Source organism: Zonotrichia albicollis, chromosome 15, assembly GCF_047830755.1.
Source record: "Zonotrichia albicollis isolate bZonAlb1 chromosome 15, bZonAlb1.hap1, whole genome shotgun sequence".
Lineage (NCBI taxonomy): Eukaryota > Metazoa > Chordata > Aves > Passeriformes > Passerellidae > Zonotrichia > Zonotrichia albicollis.
Genome location: NC_133833.1, coordinates 974,063 through 995,256, shown reverse-complemented (window position 1 = coordinate 995,256; position 21,194 = coordinate 974,063). Strand labels below are relative to the sequence as shown.

Here is a 21,194-nt window from a genome sequence, read left to right as displayed (position 1 = left end):
TATGAATGGGTGGGCACCGCGGAAGCAGCGCGCATGCTCCGCTGCCTTTTATGAATGGGGGCTGGAGGGGAGCGCGGATGCGGCTCCCGGGGTTTTTTTTTTTCCCCTTTTTTTTTATGAATGAAGGGCAGCGGCAGCTGCGCATGCACCGCGCCCCCCGCCCGGGGCTGGAGGTAACGGCGGGGGTGGGGGGCACCCGAGGCCGGGGGGCACCGCCGAGCCCCCTCCCCTGCGGGCCCGGTCCCGGGGAGCAGCCGGGAGGGCGCCCCCGGCCCCTCAGGCATCCCCGGCCGCCGCCCCGGGGGCCGCACCCCGCCGGGAGTGGGCGAGGGGCGGCAGCGCGGGCAGCGCCTCTCGCCGGGAGCCGGGGGGGGACAGGGGCACGTTCGGCTGGAGGTTCTGGCGATCCCCGCTTTTGGGTGTGTGACCACGAGTGAAACGATGGGAACGGTTCTCCCATCGTTAGCGCTCGGCTTCGTTTCCCGGTGCTGAGAGTGCGGCTCGTTCCGTTCACCGCAGCATCGTCACACACCCGTGTCCGTCCCTGTGCCTGGCGCCTGTGGCAGCACCTGGGTGAAAACGCGAGCACAACCCCCCCAGAGTGATGTATGTGCAACCTGTGGGTTTATTTCATGGCTTTTCTCTCCTGAGGAGCAGAGGAGGTGGGGTAGAGCCGCAGCCACCCAGCGCCAGCAGCTGCTCCGGTTTCATGGACGTGAGGCCATGGATGCGCTGCTCCCAGCTCCGCAGCCCTGCCCGTGTTCAGCGTTTTGGGGGAGCCTCTCCCAGCGCTCCGCAGCCGGGTCCTCGGGTTTCCCACCCATCCTTAGCCCAGCGCTGCTGCTCCGTGCCGGGGACAGCCCTGCCCGAGCGTGTGCGGCGCCCTGCCCGTGCCTCCGTGCTCCGGTTCCTCTCGCCCCAGGCCGGGTCTCCGCTGCAGCTGCTGCGGAAGCGGCCGCAGGTGGGGCCTCGGGCCGTGCGCTCCCCCAGGAGCCTGGCAGACAGGTTGCTTTCCTGAAAATGCATTAATGATGTATTTTAATATCTGCGAGGAGTCATCTGCAGAGCACAGAGCAAGGCCCTGCTCATTTCCTGCCGTGTTTATGGCGTGTATATCTCAAAGCTTGCACAACACTGAAGAAAACGCCGTTGTTTATTTATTTAGTGCTAATACAAACAATATATGTTACCGCAGATATAAAACCAGGCAGATTTCTTTCTCCAGGAAGGATTTCTCCCTCCAAGAGCAGTGCTCTGAGCCTGATCATTTCCTTAGGTGTGTTTGTCTCCGAGGGCAGACACGTTTCTGAGTGGGAGCCGTACTGTGGGTCATGGGCAAATGCAATTTAACAAGGAAAGGACAGAAGATGGAGACTCCCTGAAGAACAGCTTTTCCAGAAGGTTGCATAAAATCTTACTGGCCTTCAAATCCATCAGCTGGGTGCTTTCGAAAATAAATAGGAGGTGGTTGGTAAAAGTGTTGCTTTGTTACTGGTTGTGTTCTTTGCAGTGAAGTACTGCTGGAAGGAGAGGCAGGCAGAGAAATTCGATGTCCGTGATTTTGGAAATTGGCAAATGAAGAGATAATGGAAGAAAATGTGATTTTAAAAAAGCTTGTATGGAAGAAAAGATGAAAAAAACATCATCGTGCTGTATTTCGTGCTGGAAAGCAGCCCAAAGCTGAGAGACTCAAATTCCTGAGCACAAAAATCTCTGATCCCATCGTTTTACAACACTGGCACAGGATAAATTCCGCACCTTGATTTGAGTGCTGCCAGTGTTCTGTAACGTCGCAGCAGTGGGAGAGTCAAGCGCTCTGAATTCAAGGCTTTTATCTGTGAATGCCGAGCTCTGTGTTCCGGGGCCGCGGGCACAATGCCCGGGGGAAGTCCTTTGTTCCAGCGCGGAGCATCTCCCTGCGAGCCCCGGCCCCTGCAGAGCCGCTCTGCTGCCCGAGCCTGGAACCCCAGAGCAGCCCCGGGCACTGCCCTGCCAGCCCTGCCCTCCGGGAACCCCCAGCAATAAAACAGAAAGGGGAAACCAAAATCATTATCCAGGTGTGAAGGAGTGAGGAGGAAATGGGCTCTGGCTGTGCGGCTCTCGGGAGAGAAAAGGGGAATATTGCTGGTAGGGCTGGGGATGGATGGAGCCTTTTCAGGCAGAGAATTAGGAGATTGTAAATCTTGGAGCTAATTCACCTCTTCCTTAAGACGTACTGAAAACATGATTTGACTAATTCTCCCCTATGGACAAAGGTGTTTCTTGCTAGATCTTAGCCTGGTTGCTCTGCTCAGGAATACACGGCTTTGGGTTTGGAATTGTGTGTGGGTTTGGAATTGCGTGTGGATGCCTCCAAGCTGCTGTTCCTGTTGGTGCCAGTGGGCTCTGGATCAGGATCCAGAGGCAAAAGCCCAGCGCGAGGGTGGTGGATGCTGTGCACTCTGCAGATTCCTGGCTCCTCTGGATCCCTCTGCAAACAGGGGGAGCTGGAGATGCCTCTGTGCTGTGCTGGGCTGAGCAGGGGAGGGATGGGGTGTCCCCACCTCTGCTGATGCTCTGTCTGCTCCCCAGATCTCCTCATGTTGCCGTGAAGAGCAGGTTGTGCCTGTGGGGAGGAGATTCCTTGTCGGGAGGGCTCTGGGGCTGCTGCAGTGCCAGGGAGGAGCATTGTGTCATCCCTGTGGGATTCTGGAAGCTGAGGCTTTGAGGGAAATACCCCTTATCCCAGGACATGTAATGAGTTTATCCACGTTGGCAGTGCTGCTGATACTGAGCTCTGCGCTCCTTCCTCGTGCAGGAAATTAATTGCTCGCTCATTTCATGCCCATTTAAACCCTGAAATGGCTGCAGATTTTTGATCGTGATTTTTTCTCTGGGATGGGCTGTGCTGCTGCCGCACTTGCTTTGCCTCTGAAGCTCTTCAGTCTGGTTCTGGTACATCCTGGGAGCAGGCTGGCAGGGCTGGGTGTGAGTGCTGGCAGCCAGGGCTCCCCTTGGAGCAGCTCGCTCCGGAGCGTGGTTCTCCAGCCCTGCTCTGCTGTGTGGGCTGGCACGGCTCCAGGCAGGGCGTGTGTGTCTTGGCCCAAAGCTGGCGGTTTAAGGAAATGCATGGTTCCTAATCTGCCATCAGAAAAAAGCAAATATGCAGGCAATTTAGGAAAGTGAAAGTGCAACCCCCTGGGGAACGCGGAGCTCGGGCTTTTCAGAGGCGTTCTGAGCGAGGAGCCGTGCTCTGCCTTCAGTCCTGCCCCACTTGGCACTCTGCTGTCTTTGAGCTGGATCAAGAGCAGATGTGGGGACTTTATCTGCTGAGGTTTTCGTGCTCCAAATCCTTTCTGGCTGGGTCGGGCCTTACCGTAACAGGGCTGAGGAAGGAGCTCCCTCCCTGTCTCAGCTGATCCTGCCTGTGCAATTTGCTGATTTGCTGGCAGTGGGTGCAGGTTGTTGTGGAGGAGGTGGTTTGTAACCTTGGCCTGGCCTCTCGGAACCAAAGGATGCCCACGTGGGTGGTTTTGCCATCTCTTGGTGATAGAAGGAGAAGAAAAGATGAAAAATTCCTTCTCATTATTTACTTCACCATAGCCGTGCATGTTGTAAATATGGAAACTTTAGATTAAATTTTCCTATTAAAAATGAAAAGTGAGAATTTCAAATCTTATCACCTCTTAGAAATAATTGATAAAACCTGCAAAACTGAATGTTTCTCTTTTAATCCACTGACACAATGTGCCCCTTGCATGGAAATGCATTGCTCCAGAATCCCATATTCCTGATTTGCTTGGTGCCATAGGCAGAGTAGGAAGGATGAGTCCTGCTGATAAGTACTGCTGGATTGTGCCAGATATCTGTCATACATAAGTCAGAGCAATTGTTTGGATGTTGCTATAGGAATTCTCCTCCCCTGGTGCATTGCAACCAGCAGTTAGCGAGCTGCTCTGTCATGGAGACGAGTGAGAGGAGTTTCTGTGGGATCACACAAGTGTTGGGAAAGCAGTGGGATCGTGGGCCCTTGGGCACAGCCTGCAGTGGCAATGAGGTGCCAAACAGAAAGCAGGTGCCACAGCAGAGGTGCCACAGCAGAGGTGCCAGCCAGGAGCCAGCAGTGCCTGCTCAGCTGTGCAGGTGCTGGGCGCTGCTCTCACAGGGTGAGACTGGCACAATCTGGGAGCTGATGGAGCCTGGGGCTCCCTGGGATTCACCACCTCCCTCCAGAGCTTCCCTCTGGATCCCAGCCTGTGGGAAGTGAGAGGAGCCTGGTGCTGTGACCAGGATGGATGGGTGGGTGTCGCTGCCTGGATTTTGTGTGGGTGGGAGGCAGTGCTGGGCTCACCGTGCAGGACACTTGGGAAGTGTCCCCAGCTTTGTCTGGCTGCCTTGAGGTGCCCTGGCACACAGCAGGAGCCTCTCCTGGCAGCCAGGCCCTGGCACGGGCAGCACGTCCCCTCCTGTTATGAAATCACCTCATAAACTCTGCAAACTGCCCTGGGGCTGACTAAGAATCCTTATCTGTGCTCCCAGTGAAGCTCTCGCTGCTCCTGCGGCTCAGATGAAAGGTCTGGGCTTCCTCCTCTCTTATCAGGCACCTGTTGTTGTATCCAGACATTACTCACATCCTTGGAGTCACATCTTGGTTTGCATAATTAACACCAACTGCTTCGTTTCCTTCCTTCCCTTGCAGTTCTGTGCCCTTACCTGGCTGTGGAGTTATTTTGGGTTTAACACAGGCAATGGAAATTCGGGAGCAGCAGCTCGGGGAAGATGAGAAGATTTTAGTCAGGTGGAAGGGATGATCTTCAGTCTTGAGCTGGTGCTGCAGCCTTGGTCTGTGGTGGGGAATTCTGAACCAATTCTTTAGGAGTGGCACAGAAAAACCTGAAGCAAACCTAAACAGGAGTTTGTGCAGCAAATTTGGACTCAGAAAATGGCAAATCACAGAATCCTGGAATGGTTTGGGTGGGGAGGAACCTTAAATCCCATCTCATTCCATCCCTGCCATGGGACCTTCCACTGTCCCAGGCTGCTCCCAGCCCTGTCCAACCTGGCCTTGGATATATAAAGTATATAAGGGATTTTTTGAGGGCTTGGGTGTTGTACTTGTTTATTTTTTGCAATTATATCTGACTTACCTGGCAACTTTGATTTCACCTGAGTGCCCCATCTTTTGCCCTTGCTTTTTGGAGTTTTGCTGCTTTGAAGATGTTTTCTGACTCTTTGCTGTGTGCTGGCCGTGCCATTCTCTTGCAAGCTGAACTCAGTATATCAGAGCAATTTGCCATTCACTGACACGCAAAATTCCGCTGAGATAAATGCGAATTCTGAAGCTGGGACCTGACCAGGGTTGGGATTTTGGGCTTTGCACAGGTGGAGCTCCTCAGGCAGAGGGAGAGCGGCTCCAGCCTGGCTGTGGTGGATGCACAGGGCTCTGAGGGGCTGGGATCCCTCCTGGCAGAGCAGCATTGCTCCTTATCAGGCACAGACCCAGTCTGAGATTTGGATTTTCCCATCACGGGCTCCAGCCCTGACACTGGGCCTGCTGCTCAATCTTGGGAGGGCTCTGGATTCTTTTCCAACCTGCAGGACTCAGCCTCTTGATTGTATTTCAGGGAGGGAAATATTTCACCTGTTTTTGATTGACTCGATCATCTCAAGGACCATAAATTGAGAACATGTCCCTGTTTTTTTCTGGATATTTATTTACGGTTCAGGTCAATAGTCTCCAGAAACACAATTCTGCTTACAAACTGAATTCCTGGGCTGCGTTCCCAGCCGTTCCCATGTGACTCGAGCATTTTTAGCAGCTAAGTGAACAAATGCAAACATATCTGCCGGGCAGGGGAAGCGCTGCTCTCCACGTTCTCTGCGAGGGCCTGGGAGCTCTCCCAGGTGTGCCAAGGCAGAGGTCCCTGTGGAGCATCCCTGTCTGGGGACCTGCAGGGCAGCACAGGGACTGTGGCCATCTGCAGCTCAGGAGTGCAAAAGGAACTGCCCCTCTGTCCCCGGCCCGTGCCCTGGGTGCCCTGGCAGGGCTCAGCCCCTCTCTGCCACAGCTGGGAATTGTCTTTCCCGTGGGATTCTGGGCTCAGGAGAGGTGGATGTCTGGTTTTTAAGTGCCAGGGAAGAAGTGATGCCAGCAGGTGCTCAGGGCTCTCAGCAGCCATCACTCACCTGTGAGCAGGAAATGAATTTTCACAGGGAGGAAATGGTGTTCCCTGGCCAACAAAGCAATGCTGTGGAAAAGTCCTGACCTTGGAAGTCATGCTGACCATGCAGCAGTGCTTCACAGGTCCTCTGGTGTCTGTACTGCTATGGCAGGTCAGGCTGAGCCTGAAAAATCCAGTATTGGGATTGTTCTCACTCCTGCAGTCCATGGCCAGAGCTAAAATTACTGACAGCAGCCTGGAGAAATGCTGCAGCCGTGCCTGAAACCCTCACTAATACCCAGCTACATTTTGGTCAGAAAACCCTCAAATCCCTTCCTGAAAAGCCACATAACTTTTCACTGCATAGTGTAATTAATGAACAGCAAAGCAAACACTTAAATATCAGCTGATCTTTTGCACATATACTGAAGTGACCAAAAGCAGACAGCAAATCCATCTTTATTTTGGCAGGGACAAGGTCTGTATCTTCCACCTGACACAGACAGGGAGACTGATGAGTAACAGCCATGCTGTATTAATGTATCAGCATAAAAGCTCAAAGAAATTACTGTTATATTCTTGTTTTTCCTTCTTCTGTAGAATTGAACTTTCCCCAAAACCAAATTACATCAAAACAATCTCAGAGATCTCTTCAATGAAATAATCTAGTCAGCTTTCAAACATTTTTTGTGACCAATTAGTTTTGATTTGCTGGGGAAGATGGGGCTGTTTTTTTAAAGAGCTGAAGTCCTGCAATGCCAGTGGGTAAATCCCCAGAGCTGAGGGAGGTTTGATCACCAAGGCACCTCCAGTGGCTTTCTCCTCTTGCATTTCTGGCCTGAAGTTTGTGAAACTTGGAGCAAAAGGGCACAAATTTAATGCCAGTGCAGCTGCTGCAGTAGTTAAAGGTATTCCTGGGGAGTAATTTCTGTTCTTTCTGAGGTTTAGGTTTAAAGTGCAAGGACTCCACCGAGAAGATGCCGTGGGCTGCAGTGCCGGGGGCTGTGCTGGTGGGAAACAATTGCCCTGGGGTTTTATACTGTAAAATCACTCTGGATTGTGGCTCTCTGCTGGCTCCCCAGGATGGGGGATGATTAATTAACTGCACATTTAACCAGAGCTCCTCTGGGCCCTGTGACATTGATCTGGTTTGTGTGGCTCCCGTCTCCAGCCCCACACCGTCATTTTTAACTGGCTTTGGTTTTTGGGGGATCTGTAACACACATCACAATGGAAATGCTGAAATATGGCATTTCATTCATGATTTATAGCTGCTGAAACAAATTGCAAGTGAAAATACTCCTCCAAGCTGAAGTCCCTTCAGGAAAGTGCCGTTCCTTGAGGAGCTGGTGTGGGTTTGCTCCATCCTTGAGGAGCTGGTGTGGCTTTGCTCCAGGCTGAGGTTTGGGGTGGATGTTCCAGGAGGTTCATGGTGGCTGTGGGGGCCCTGCTGGAGCCTGTGGGGGGCTTGCACCTCACCCCAGCTGCACAGGGACGAGGGGAACCTGACTGTCCCTGCAAAACCAGCCCTGATAACCCTGGTTTTCCACCCCTCGTGTTTACTCCTCCACAGGGTACAGCAGCAGAGCAAAATCAACCCAGCCCTTCCCTCTTTGAAGTATCACTGGGTATTACAGAGTCACATAATTGTATATAATTACCACATTCTAACACTTAAATATTTTCCTGACTAATTTCCTCCTGTCCCTGCTTTGAAAATACCCAGATTATATCCATTAAAAATTTACAGACTGGAAAATATGCGATTTGAAAGGAAATTTTTTTTTGCCCTTAAACCCCACTTTTCTTTGTGGCCTTAACCTGTTGCCTCTGACAGAATTACTGGGGTTTAGTGTTCTGTTGTGGTTCAGTTTTTTCTTTAAAAGCCCCCCAGCCCACAGCCCCTCATGCTGTATATCAGGATGTTATGACAGCTCTGCTGGGCCAAGTCCAGCAGTCAATGCTCTGTCAAAATACCCATCATTTCCTGTAGTTTTGCCTAATTAATGGTGCAGTAATGTGGAAACTTAGAACAGCACCAGAAGGAAAAGTAAATGTTAAATGATTTGCCTTTAATGGATCTCAGAAGCTTTTATTTTTTTTTTCTTTGTTCCTCGTGAGCTCTTTTTTGGGCACCTTCCTCCTCTCTGCTGCTCCTGGCTCCCTTCAGAGTTTTCTTCCTTCCTGTGAGTGGGGGATTTATCAGTGTCAGGCCTGGCAGCACAAGGGACACTCACAGCACCTGGGAGGGGATGCATTTCCTCAGCACCCCAATTAGCCCTGGCTGCTGATGGACAAAAGCAGATAGTATTTGAAATTAATGTGACTCATTCTCGTTCAGCTGACAGCACCCTTTTGTTCCTGTCCCTCCTCAGCTTTCTGATCTTTGGATAGGGCCCAGAGAGTTTGGGTAAAGCATCTCCAGAGCTCCTGGTCCCGGTGGGGAGGGGAAGTGAGGCTGAGTGCTTGGAGCAGATGGAAAGGTGGGCATGGAATGACAGGAGAAGGGAATTCCAACTGCCAGAGGGCAGGGATGGATGGGATACAGGGAGAAAATCCCTCCCTGTGAGGGTGTGAGGCCCTGGCACAGGTGCCCAGAGCAGCTGGGGCTGCCCCTGCATCCCTGGCAGTGCCCATGGCCAGGCTGGATGGGGTTTGGAGCAGCCTGGGACAGTGGGAGGTGTCCCTGCCATGGCAGGGGTGGGGACGGATGAGATTTCAGGTCCCTTCCAGCCCAAACCACTCTGGGATTCTCTTCCATTTACGTTAAAATGGGCAGAAAGCAAACCACAGGCCATGAGCAGCACCTCACTGATAAGGAAAGCTCTGTGCAGCCCAAGGGGTTCCTCACTGGGCACCTGCAGGGCCACGCTGGGGCCAGGGGAGCCTGCCCAGCCCAGGCTGAGGGCACCAGCTGTGCCAGAGCTGTGAGGATGCCAGGCCGGGGTGGCTGATCCTGTTTTACAGTGTTTTGGTTCGCTGCAAAATATTTTGTTGTGAGGAACTCCAGATGGATGTGAATGTTCTCAGGGGTGGAGGGAACAAGTGGAGGGAGAAAGTTAGTCATCGTCCTGGCAGGCCAGAGCCAGCGAGGACAGGCACTGGATGATGCACAGGGCAAAAATAGCCCAAGCTCCAAACGGGATGGGATGTGAGGGCTGGGTTCCTCCAGGGGAAAACGCTCCCGAGGCCCTGGGCACGTCTTCACTGGGCCTGGGTGCAGGGCAGGGGCTGTGCTCATCTCTGGGACAATGGAAAATGCTTGGGAAATGGAAAACTAGGGAGGAGAAACTGGTGTGAATTGTTGGCCCAGAATTTTGGGAATTTTGAGATTTCAGTCCAGTCTAAAACCGCAGTTTTTCAGTTCTTAAACAAAGTCCTCTGTCTGTCTAATGGATGGGAACTTCCCAAGACCATCAAGTTATGTCCAGTATCCCTTGAAAGGGTTAATGTCAGAAGGGAAAAGCTATTTGTACTAATTTTGACCTGTTTATCCTTTGGTTTTGTGAATTTCCTTTCATGAAAGCATGTGTTGAAAGAGACTTGAGATTTCACCTCAAAACTTGTCGAAGTAATTAGAACCAGAATGAATAAAGTTTGGAAATGACCCTGAATTTTCATAATCAAATCAAATCTTGGCCCCCAGAATTGTCAGGAATGTTAAATTCTTATAGCTGGTCTGCAAATTGATATCCCTGACAGGAGCTTGGCAGCCAAAGGGGCAGGGAACCCTCAGAATTTTCATCCTATCTCAACAAGTTTGGTGATATGAGTAATGAAATTATGTGGTTTGTCCTACTTGTCCAGCCCTGGGGGTGTTTCAGGCAGGAGGCCCTGGTCCAGCTCTGTGGGCTCTTCTGAAGGGCTCTGGGGTTGGAAGCTGCAAAGGGAAATGTTTTGCTGTCTTCAGGAGTTTTAGGGATATTTATAGAGCAGTGGGAGAACAGATTGAATGGAACCCCCACCTTAATCCACTTTTCCCATATTCCCCATCCCAGGCACTTTACTGCTCCAGCCACAGTTTTTTCTTTAAAAATATTCCTCGAGGGTGTCATGTGTCCCTTTGCTGTCCCAGGCTCTCCTATCAAGCCTGGAGTAGCTTTAGCACCTTTGACAAGTCAGTTTTGCTTTGTCCAGCAGGAGAGCAGTGAGATTCTTTAAGGACAGCCCTAAGGACACTCTGCCCATCCCGTGGAGTGTCTCTGTCGGTGCTGGGGTGTCTCTCCTTGCTCCTGTTCCATTGTCCTGGTGCTGTTCAGCAGGGATGGTTGGATGTCAGGGCTGCAGCATCCCCAGTGCGCCCCTGCTCTGTTGGATTTTTGCGATCGGGGCGTTCCGGACGTGGCTTCTCCCTCTCTGAGGTTTTTGTGCCTCAGGGCTTGCATTGACTGCTCCAGTGGAACAGTGTGTATCTCCACTGGAAGTGTTTTTGTTTTCAAAGGCAAGCAGCACATTGTGGACACATGGAAGTGTGTGGCTTTCAAAAAACCAAGCACTATTTCTGGATGCTTGAAGAGCCGGCATCGGCGTGTTTGGGTGTTTTTAGCAGCAGAAACTGGACCATTTGATATGGAGGGATTAAGGTTTGGTGATCTGGAGGCTGGAGATTGCAATTTCAGGTGCTGTCATTTGTTCCTTGGCAATGGAAAAGCCCTGGGTTGTTAAACTCCAGTCTCCCCAGCCTGGCATAGCAAGTTAAAGCACCCCTGGAGAAATGAGGATCTGATGCCACTCAGACAGGCTCAAGCTATTGCATGGCAAGCTGACCCTAAGCTTGATCTTAGCCCAAAACAAAGGCCAGTCCTAGTCTTTGACCCTGCCAGTCACTTGTGAGCTATGAAAGGGGACTGTTGAGGTAGAAAATCTGTCTAATAAAATGTACTTTCATTAGAATTAAGCAATATTATTCAGATAACTAATGCTATTATGACTTTAAAGAGAATGTGTGCCAGCAGTTTCTTCATCTGCTTCTCTTTGGAGGACCAGCTCACCCTCCTAATTATTGTGTTCCTGTTCTTAGGCATACGAGTAGTGAGAGCATGACAATAGCCTGGGATTTAATGTATGCACAGGTTAAATGAATCCCTAATTTCCAGGAGAGCAGTGAATGAGTATCAGAAGCTGAGGAGGGAATTTCCTCAGTGCTGCTCACTCTGCTTCAGGAGGACGTGTTGGTCCTGGTGAGCTGCTGTGGGCACAGCGCCGTGTGTGACAATGGGATCCCTGTACAAACAGTGCTGGCTCCTCCACACAAAAAAAATGCAGCAAGGAATTTTTAGCACGTTGTCATGCAGCACTCTCTGTTTCCTGGCTTCCACATTCAAGCTGTGTAATAATATTTATATACAAATGCTGACTGTGATTTTCCACCCCGGAAAAAGGAGATGTCATTTAAAAGTGCCGTGTGTGATGCAAAGCAGAGATTTGACTCGCGGCCTTGCATATGGTGTGGGCGTGGATTTTAATTGTTTGAAAAGAGATCATTTCAAAAAATGTAGCAGTCTTGCTAAAAAGCACATTCTCCTGGAGTAAAGGGTCATTTTGCTCTTTAGAAGTTGCTTTTGGAATGGAGCAGAGGGTCCTGCTCTTGCCTTTCCTCATTTTTGCCTTTGGAAACATCCTGGAGAGGAGAGGTCTCTCACTGTGGGGCTGGAGCAGCTCTCAGGCCATGCTCAGGGTGGGATCCAGGGCCAGGAGAGCTGCAGTTGTGGCTGAATGTGCACATGGAATCTGGTTTTCCCCTGGAGACCCACGCTGTTCCATGTCCCTGGAGCCAACACCCGTGTCCTGGTTTTCCTGAGTCAATGATCACACTCAGTCTCTTAAGCTTTTCTGGAGCTGGGGTTTATAAACAGTTCCAAGACAAAATCCCTGCCTTTTGGCTCCAGCCAAGGAAACTGTTCTGATATCTTGCCAGTTGCCAGCACATTTCTAATCCTGGTGTCCTGGGGCCTTGGTTTTCATGTTGAAATCTCTGCTCCTACCAGGCTCGTGGTGGACTGAACACACAGAAAATAACAACTGCTGGGCTGGGATGTGTTTGCTCATCTTCTGATCCATGCTTGACCAAAGAAGGTTGGATCATGGCTTTGTTTTATCCTGCTACAGTGACAGAATCCAGATGTAAGGATCCTAAATCCTCAGTGTTCCTGGCTTTGTCCTTCATAAACCGTTTGAGACCAGGGCTGTCACTCTGGCTGTGCAGCTCCTGGTCTGGCAGGGTCCTACACCTCTCTGACTGTAATCATGGGGCCATTGGGCTACAGGTGTATACCCCAGCTACATTTCTAGATAACCTCAACAATAAACCAGAGGGGTCCAGAGAAAAATAAGGTGTGGAATAAGCAATAGGTGGCATAAAACTCATGGGAGACTCTCATAGCAAAGATGCTGCAGCTGAAGTTTGGTTGACAATTGTTGTATTACATTTTTGCAGGTTGCTTGATCCTGACTCCTTTTGAATGGCATTTCTGGAAGAAAAAATATAAATATTTTCATGTGCTAAGTTCAACAGAGATTAAGGGAAGCAATCCTCTGGATCCACATCCCTGAAATGCTCCTCAGGAGAGTCAGGGCAGTTTGTTGGTGTCAGGTTGGGTTGTGCTGTCAGCAGGGTCTGACACAGCAAAGCCAGGCCTGCCCAGGAGAGGTCCAGGGCTTTGCCCAGGATGAGAGCTCCTTGGTGGCTCATTCCAGGAGCTGTGCTCCTGCATGGTGCCTGTGCAGTGCCCAGGCGTGGGCAGCGGGGCAATAACCTCGTGCCAAACCCTCTGCAGCTGGTGTGGAGTTTGCTGTGGTGCCTGCCAGCGCTGCCCTCTGGCTCTTTGCTCCCCTGTTTTCCCCAGCTGAGTTACTGGGGAGCTGCACAGAGCTTTCTCCAGGTGCCCCCACGAGCAGATTTATTCACTCCCAGCTGGAATGAGCTTCATCTCCAGGTGGGAGTTTTGGGCTGCAGCAGCTGCCAGGGAGGGGATCCTGGCTTTGCACAGCAGAGTGACACAGCTCTAAACCCCTGGGCTGGAAGGGACGGTGAGAGCCAGCACTTCCTCCCCTAAAGCATTCAAAAGCAGCTTTAAATCGGATTAGGATTTAACAATCACTTCATGGTTTACTCACTGCAGGGAGGATCAAAGCCCAGGGAGGACTCTTCAGCTGTTTGCTTTTCCTTTATGTAGAAACTTCACTATGGCTGCCCTTAAACCCCCACTAAATACAATAAAACAACTCAGAAAAGCAAATTACTTAACCACAGCCTAAAATAAGGTGTTCATTATCTGGTGACACTTTTTTTTCTCTGTTTGCTGTTTTACTAAGCTCCCATTCTGAGGCAGGGCAGGGAGCAGGTCTGCATTCCCAGCTCCAGCTGGACTGATCCTGGGAGATCCCAAAGCTGGAATATGGATTTCCCTTGCTGTGCTGTGTCACCACAGTGCCTGGGCAGAAAAGGTTGAGCATTTACTCCATGGAGTAAAGGTGTGGTGTCTCAGGGAGCAGGGACTGCTGCAGTGCTGCACAGATGCTGCAGGGAATTTTCCTTGCAATTTGGTGGAAATGGTTTTAAAATCCGAGAGGTCTGTGTGCATTTTCCTGCTCAAGATGACCAGAGGTTTATCCTGCTGGGAGAGGCTCCCAGACCTAAGCACCAAGGTTTAAAAAAATAGTGGTAAAGGAGAGGGGAAAATAATTTTGTGTCTGAAACAGAGCGCGTGTCTGTCCCTCTGGCTTCTTCCTATTGTTGTAATACAGATTTGGCTGAAAGTGGCCCAGCTGTACAAGTGGCACTTGGGGACTTTGTTTAATGGTGGTTTAATGGTTGAACTCAATCTTGGAGGCTTTTCCCAACCCAAAGGCTTCCTGATCCTGGGGTGCTGAGCCAGGGATGCCCAGGATTTATCTGGAGGCCAATGCCTCCTTTCCCCTCCCCATGTAATGTGGTTTAGCTCAGAAAGGGAACTAAATGCAGAATGAGGATTAAACTGTGTAAGCCTGATGGATGTTTTGTAGGTGATGCTTTGCAGAAAATCATTACTTTGAAATGTTGGAATAGAAAAGAACATTTTTCAGGCTTTTCAGACATAACATGTTTTGGAGAAGAAGCTTGGAACAGATGTACCCATAGTTTATTCCATTTATCATATTAAAAATAAAGAAAAGACAATTTCAGCTCATTTACTGCTTTATTAGTTCAAACAAACAGCTTTTCTAATCAATGTGTATGGCAAGCACAATGTTTTCATAATTGGCAGTGGTGGCTCCAAAATGAATGGTTCTGTCCTTGTTTGTGGTCTGTAACAAGTCACAGTTAATACATTGGTCTAAACCAGCCTTATCTCATCTTCATTTCTGCACAGGAAAAATTATAACCTTATTTTTAAATTTTAAAACAGTTGAGGGTTGGTTTTTTGCCCCATCCTTTTGAGAAAGTGCAGTTGGAAATGAGGAGAGCTGCACAGGGAGCAGTCCCAAGGAGAAGGGCTCAGCTGTGTCTAGGGGACTCTTTTGCTCTTATTTATCTGGAGGTATTTATTGATTTTACCTTCCTTTGCAAAAATACTGATTTAATTTATGAGGTGATAGAAGAGGCTGGGAGAATAATTTTACTTATAAGAGAGCAGAATTGTCCAACTAATTGCCCAGGAAAAAGATAAAAGATCTGCTGATCTACCCCTGCAGATGTTTCTCATCTGGAATACAGACCAATTCCAGACATTTATTTTTTTGATTACTGTTTATTTTGATGCTTTATTACACGGTCATTGCCAGGAAGGAAATGGTGCTCAGAAATCCAGCAAGATGTTTTTTCTACTTTGGTACTATTTATTCAGTAACAATTTGGGGTTTAACCCCTTTCTCCTCCTTTTCTTTGCCTGACTGTGAGCCCTCACTTCCATCCTTCACTGGGAACAGCAAAATTTGCTGATTTTGGGCCCATCCTGGATGGTTTTAAACTTACTGAAATTTCATAGAGACATTAATGCTCATTTCCAGATTGTAACTAATAAGGACCTGTTGGCTTTTTTTGCCACCTAGTGCTTCTGTCCCTGCATTACTGTGGAGGGTTGTGTGTGTGAGGAGAGAGGAGCCCCGTGCTGCTCAGCCAAACGCCCTCCTGGTTTGTCAGAGGAGTTTCCTTGCACCAGTGGAACAAACTCCAGCCTTCCTTGGCTTGCTTGAGAGCCACCAAAGGCTGTGGAAATCCTTCTGTGTGCTGAGTGGGAGAAAACAGGGAGCACCTCCTGCTCCTGCTCTGGCTTTAAACCTGCTGATGTTTAAAGCAGCAGGCAGATCTGGTCTCTCTTTAAACCTGCTGATGTTCCTCCTGGCAGATCTGGTCTCTCTTTAAACCTGCTGATGTTCCTCCTGGCAGATGCTGGGCTTGCTGATGCTTTGTGAGTTTGATGGGATGGTGCACGTTCCCCTGTGGACAGAGCCTCAGAGCTGATGGCTGGGCACACAGAGCACCTCTGTGCTCTGGGCTGGCAGCAGTGATGCTCCAACACCCCTAAGCTGCGCTTCCATGTGATTAAAAATGGCTGGAAAATCAAATATATGCAAAGCCAACAATCCCATGACACTTTATTTCTTCAGATTTCTCCTGTAGCTGTTTGTGTGCCAAATCTGCCTCGGGCACTTGCACTTACACCCACAGGTACATGTGATTTGTAATGTAAGGTGATGCTGTGCAGTACAGCTGGAAATGGGCTAACCCTGGGTCCAAACTGGGTGTTTGCAAGAGCCCCAGCTGTGTTTGGGGCTGTGCTCATGCTGAGGGATGTGCAGCCCCCCTTTCCCTGTGCAGGCTCTGCCCTGAGCAAACCCCAGAGCACAATGGAGCCGTTCTGCTCCAAACGGGAGCAGGAAGGTGGGCGGATTAGGAAATATTTTATGTTGGGGGTTTTCTTTCCACTGAGCCATGTCACATTCATGTCCCACCATTGCTTTATGGCCACGTGCCTGTCCCACTCTGTGAGGGGCAGACCTGCTGCTGTCCATGTGTCCTTCTGTCCGTGTGTCTGTGTGTCTGTCCGTGTGTCCAGGGCAGGCTCTGCTCATGCTTGCTCTCACCAGGGGCAGTGCCTGGCAAGGCTCTGCAGTGCCCATGGCTGTGGGATACAGCAGCACTGACAGGCTCCTGCACTGGGTGATATATTGCCCTTTGGTTCCTGGTGATGGCATCCAGACCTCCCAACCTTTCATAATCCACAGATGGAAAAGTGGCACTTAAAATGAATTTATTCAGGTGGGAGCGCTGTAAAACATGAAAATAAGGCTTTTGACTTGCTGCACCTACACTTGAGTGTCAATGAAAAGCTTTTTATTTGCTTTTAGAGCCAGACTTGCAGAAGTCAATGTGCCTTGTGGTCTGGCCCTGTGTGTTACGGGAGCCAGACTGGAGCAGGGCATGGGCAGCGAGGCAGGGATTGGGAGCAAAGCTGCCCAGTGAGAGACCAGCAAACCTTTGAGCATCACAGAGGGCAGAGTTTGCCTGGGGAAGGCTGAAACTGGGACGGGAGAGATGAGCGAGACAAAACCCCAAATGAGATTCCTTTGGGATCAATAAGTCAGTCTTTATTTGCACGCCATGGTTTTTGTGCAGTGGGATCTCCGGGTGCTCCCTGGCTGCTGCCTCCCTGCTGGGCACACAGGAGCATCTCCTGCCAGCTGTGTTGGGCCCCAGGGGCTGTGGGAGGAGAGCAGGGAGAGGGAATGGTGCTGGAGGAGCAGCAGCGAGCAGGCGCCGCTGGCCTTTGCCCATTATTTGATTTGCCACTGTCCTCAAACACAAGGTCATTTACAGCCTGCCGGGGCTGCCAGAGCAGGAAGTTACCTTGCGAAGGAAGGAACCAGCCCATGCTGTCTAAATATTGTCAATTGTGTGCTGAATGGAGGCCACAGCCTGAGGAACCTCAATAGTAGCTCTTTGTGTCCCCGGCTGCCTCCTGCCAAAGTGCTTTCCATAATTAGGAGTAAAACATATTTACATTCCTGCCGTGCTCGGGGCCGGCACACACCTGTACGTGTGTGGGTGTTCATGTATGGGGTGCAAGCGTTTATATTCCTGAGTTTTGCAGTGAGTGTTCCTGCCTGGAGTCGTGGGAATGGTGCAGCAGCCGATGGAGGTGACTGGGGTGTGTGGGACAGTCAGGGGTTGTAGTGGTGAGAGGAGAAGAAATCCAATGGATTCCCCCTCTGCCAAGCAGGAGCATAATCCCCATATAGAGAGATACTGTATTTGTCTGAATCGGGAGGTCTGGGCTGAATGCTCCCTTTTAAAATTCATTGACGTTTGCATGGAAACCAGAAAAATGGGCTTAAGTCAAGAATGCAATAACCTCACTCAGAACTGCTCTCCATGGCAGGCACTCATCCGCTTCCAGCCGTTCTGCTCGCGGGAAGATAAATGGAGGGGAGGAATCCTGGGCATGGCTGCGCGGGAGCAGGCTCGCAGCGCGCTGGGTGATGCACAACAGCTTCTCCAGGCACGTTTCTCCCCCTCCCTCCACGGTAAATCGCAGCCAGACATTGATTAGTTCAGTTTGGGGGGAAAAGGAGCTGTGCAGGACAACTGGAGACTGGAGCAGAGATTGCTGAGCCCAGGCCAAGGCAGAGCGGGGCGGTCACGTGGAGCTGGCGCCGCGCCTGCTTCCAGCTGCTGGGGTTCATTAGGAGACAGCCAAAACACATTAATTAGTCTTATAACTCTCCTGTGCAGGCACTGCTATGGCTTCCACAGGGGCAGAGGAGATGGTCTGTGCATGGTGAGAGTGATGGAACCTGTGTGTCCCCTGCCTGAGGCTTCCAGGGGTCCCCTGGGTGGTGGGACCATGCTGGCGACACCAGGAGAGGAGGCAGCCTGCTTAAGGTTTGGGCTTTCCCAAAGTTCAGTGTGCCTTCAGGTCCAGGGCTGTTCTTGGGAGCAAAGCTGACCAGTGAAAGACCAGCAAGCCTTTGAGCATCTTAGAGGGCAGAGTTTGCCTGGGGAAGGCTGAAAATGGGAGAGATGAGCGAGACAAAGATGAGCGAGGCTGTAGCCAGGTGGGGATTGGTGTCCTCTCCCGAGAACAGGTGACAAGACAAAAAGAAGTGGCCTCAAGTTGCACCAGGGGAGGTTTGGGTTGGATATTGGGGAAAATTTCTTCCTTGAAAGAGTGGAGTGCCCATCCCCAGAGGAATTGAACAGCTATGTGCATGTGGCACTTGGGGACATGGGTTAGAGGTGGCATTGGTGGTGCTGGGGAACACTTGGACTCCATGATCTTAGAGGGCTTTTCCAACCTGAAAAATTCAGTGATTTTTTTCTATGGTTTTATTTCTATATGAAGTCTCCTCTGACAGACGTCCCCAGCAGTGATTTCAGACAAACACCCTGAAGTGGCTACACCTGTGTTCCTCCTGCAGGGCAGTCAGAAGAGACACCCACAAATGTACCCAGGTAATCCCTGCCCCTGCTGCAAAACCACATGTAAAAATTCTGCAGAAATCCAAGGAAAAAGTTGTGCTCAGTCTAAACAGGAGTTCACCTTTTCTCCAGAAGCTTTCTGAGCTTTCAGGCACTTAATGGAAACACCAGTGCTCACACTTGGAGGGCAGGCTGGAAAGTTTGCGTGGGCCTGTGCGTGTGCCAGGGAGTCAATTTTTGTCCGTCAGAAACCTCTTTCCATTCTGCTTTTGTCAGACTTTGCCTCCGTAAAGGGAAATTTGGACTTTCCATGTCAAAGCCCTCTGCAAATGTTACCCAAGGCCTCTCATCAGTGCTGCAGTTTGTACAGGAACAGCTCCCAGTGCTTGCCCAGGAGCGGGGAAGGCAGCTCTAACACTCCTGCCCTTTGAGGGAAATGTCTGTTATTTGGGATTTTTCATTCTTTCCTCCCTCAGCGCTCAGCATTTCGGATGCAGGCTCATGCTCCTGCTCTCTTTAACAGCCTGTTTTTCCTCTAACCACTTCCAGCTCCAAAACCTCTCCACATCTCCTCAATGTAAATACACTTCTCTTGCCCAGAGCAGCCTGGGGAGACAGTGGTGACCTTCAGCTGAGAGCAGAGCATTTCAGTTTGACCTACTTTGCTGCAGAGTGGGTTTGGCCGTGTCAGGGCTGCTCTCTGCTCCCTGGAAGGTCCTTGGGGAGATGTCCATGTGAGTGGGACAGCAGGGCTCAAGGAGATGGAAACTCCAGGCCCTGAGTTCAGGTGATGTTTGGGTAGCTGGGTGCTGGGTTTCTCCCTAGTGCCAGCTTTTATATTTGCAGCTTTAGATGTTTGATTGTGCCTTTAAAACGTCTGCCACAGGTGAGTAACACAAAATGCCCATGGCAAAATACTCATTTTCCATTCACTGCTTCATTTTCCCCCTTTGCTTGCTTTCCTCAAGGCTGGTTGTGTGCAGGGAGCAGCTGCTGGAGGAGCCAGGCTGCTGTGGCTCTTCCCAGGGCTCCTTGGCTGCACCAAGGAAAGCCCTGGTGGCTTTGTCAGGTCTCCCTTGTCCTCTGTGACAAATTCTGGGCAATGCCAGTGCAGCTGTGGCTGTGCCTGGGTGGCACAGGGTGCCCAGAGGAGCTGTGACTGCCCCATCCCTGGCAGTGTCCAAGGCCAGGCTGGAGTAACCTGGGCCGGTGGAAGGTGTCCCTGCACACCAGGATTACTCAACTCTTGAGATTTTGCCTTTTTCTGCAGTACTGGTTTCTCAGGAGGGCTGTGGGGTGGCCCCTCTGGAAGGACAATTGTCTTTTGTTAAGGGACATGTGTCTTTAAAACCAAGCTCTCTCCTTATCTCAAGCTTAAAGTGCAAAATTCCCAGGTTGGAAGCAAGTTAAAATTTCCTGTTCCAGCTGCATCTGCATTCAGTCTTGGAAGCAGATACTTGGCTGTAATTCTAAAAACGAAAAAGAAAAAAGAATATGAATTGATATTGCAGGTAAGAAGGAGCAGCTGAGGAAAAGATCATTTCAGAAGCACTTCAAGCAGTTTTCAGGATAATTTTCACTTATTTCTGAATAATTCCTACCACTGGTCACCCAATAAAAATAACAAACCCAAAGTCAGCCCCATGTCCCTGCTGATAAACACCGTGGACTTGCTCACAGCTTATCTAATGCCTGAACATCTGTTTCTCCCTAGCTGAGAGGTTCCCTTGGATGAGTTCATGCAACTCCCTGTGCAAAGGTTAAACAAAGTTGAGAGGCTCCAAGCAGTGGCTCTGTGCCACGGGGCCTGTGCTGCACAAACTGCTTCAGTGTGAAATGTCCCACAGAGCTCAGGAGGGGAAAAGAGTCACCCAGCCCAAGGCTGGGCTGCAGCAGGGCTGGGCTCAGTGCTCTGACAGGGCTTTTCCAGCCTCAGTGGGATTCTGAGGGTACTGAGCTTTCTAGATACTCCAGCATGGAAAGGGTGTGTGTGGTGGGCACTCTCACTGGCTCTGAGGAGATGGGACTGAGCTCTGCACCTGCATCCTCATGCCTGGGCCATGGCACCATGGCATTGTGGCACCATGGCATCACAGCATCATGGCATCATGGCACCATGCTTCTTCCTGCCTGGGCCATGGCATCGTGGCACCATGGCATCACGGCATCATGGCACCATGGCATCACGGCATCATGGCACCATGCTTCCTCCTGCCTGGGCCATGGCATCATGGAACCATGACATCATGCTTCCTCCTGCCTGGGCAGTTTGGATGGGATGGGTTTGGGAGCTGAAAGTCTGCTCTTGATGGTTTGTGTGCATGGGATTATTTACATTTTTGACTATTTAATAGGGTTATATTTACATTTTTGGTTATTTAATACTGTTTTCTGTCCTGGACAGCAGGACCTTTTAAGGCTGGACAGGTGGGGATGGCTGTGGGGTGATGGCAGCACCGACTCCTGGAGCTGCTGGGCTGGGCTGAGCCCTGGGTTGGGTGCCAGAGATGCTCCAGTGACACAGACAGGGCTCTTCCCACGGGGATGTCACCCAGGCATCCAGGCAGGAGGATTGTCACACAGCTGTAACCTGGTGGTGACACCAGGGTGGCCTTTGGGATGAAGGACCCCCAGCTGCTGCCCCTCTCCTCCAT

General features: G+C 50.6%; 1 long non-coding RNA gene across 19 annotated transcripts in view; it reads left to right on the top strand.

The window, feature by feature from the left end:
* Window positions 1-22: 22 nt before the first annotated feature.
* Window positions 23-21,194, top strand: part of LOC102066740 (uncharacterized) — a 56,330-nt gene continuing 35,158 nt past the window's right edge. For 6 of the 19 annotated variants that reach the window (XR_003381664.2, XR_003381669.2, XR_012582772.1 and 3 more), the window contains exons 1-3: window positions 27-173; window positions 17,501-17,645; window positions 18,464-18,573. This is a non-coding gene — a long non-coding RNA (uncharacterized LOC102066740). Of the gene's footprint in view, window positions 174-17,500; window positions 17,646-18,463; window positions 18,574-21,194 lie in introns of all 19 variants that reach the window. The other 13 variants (XR_012582773.1, XR_003381670.2, XR_012582768.1 and 10 more) reach the window with 8 other exon arrangements.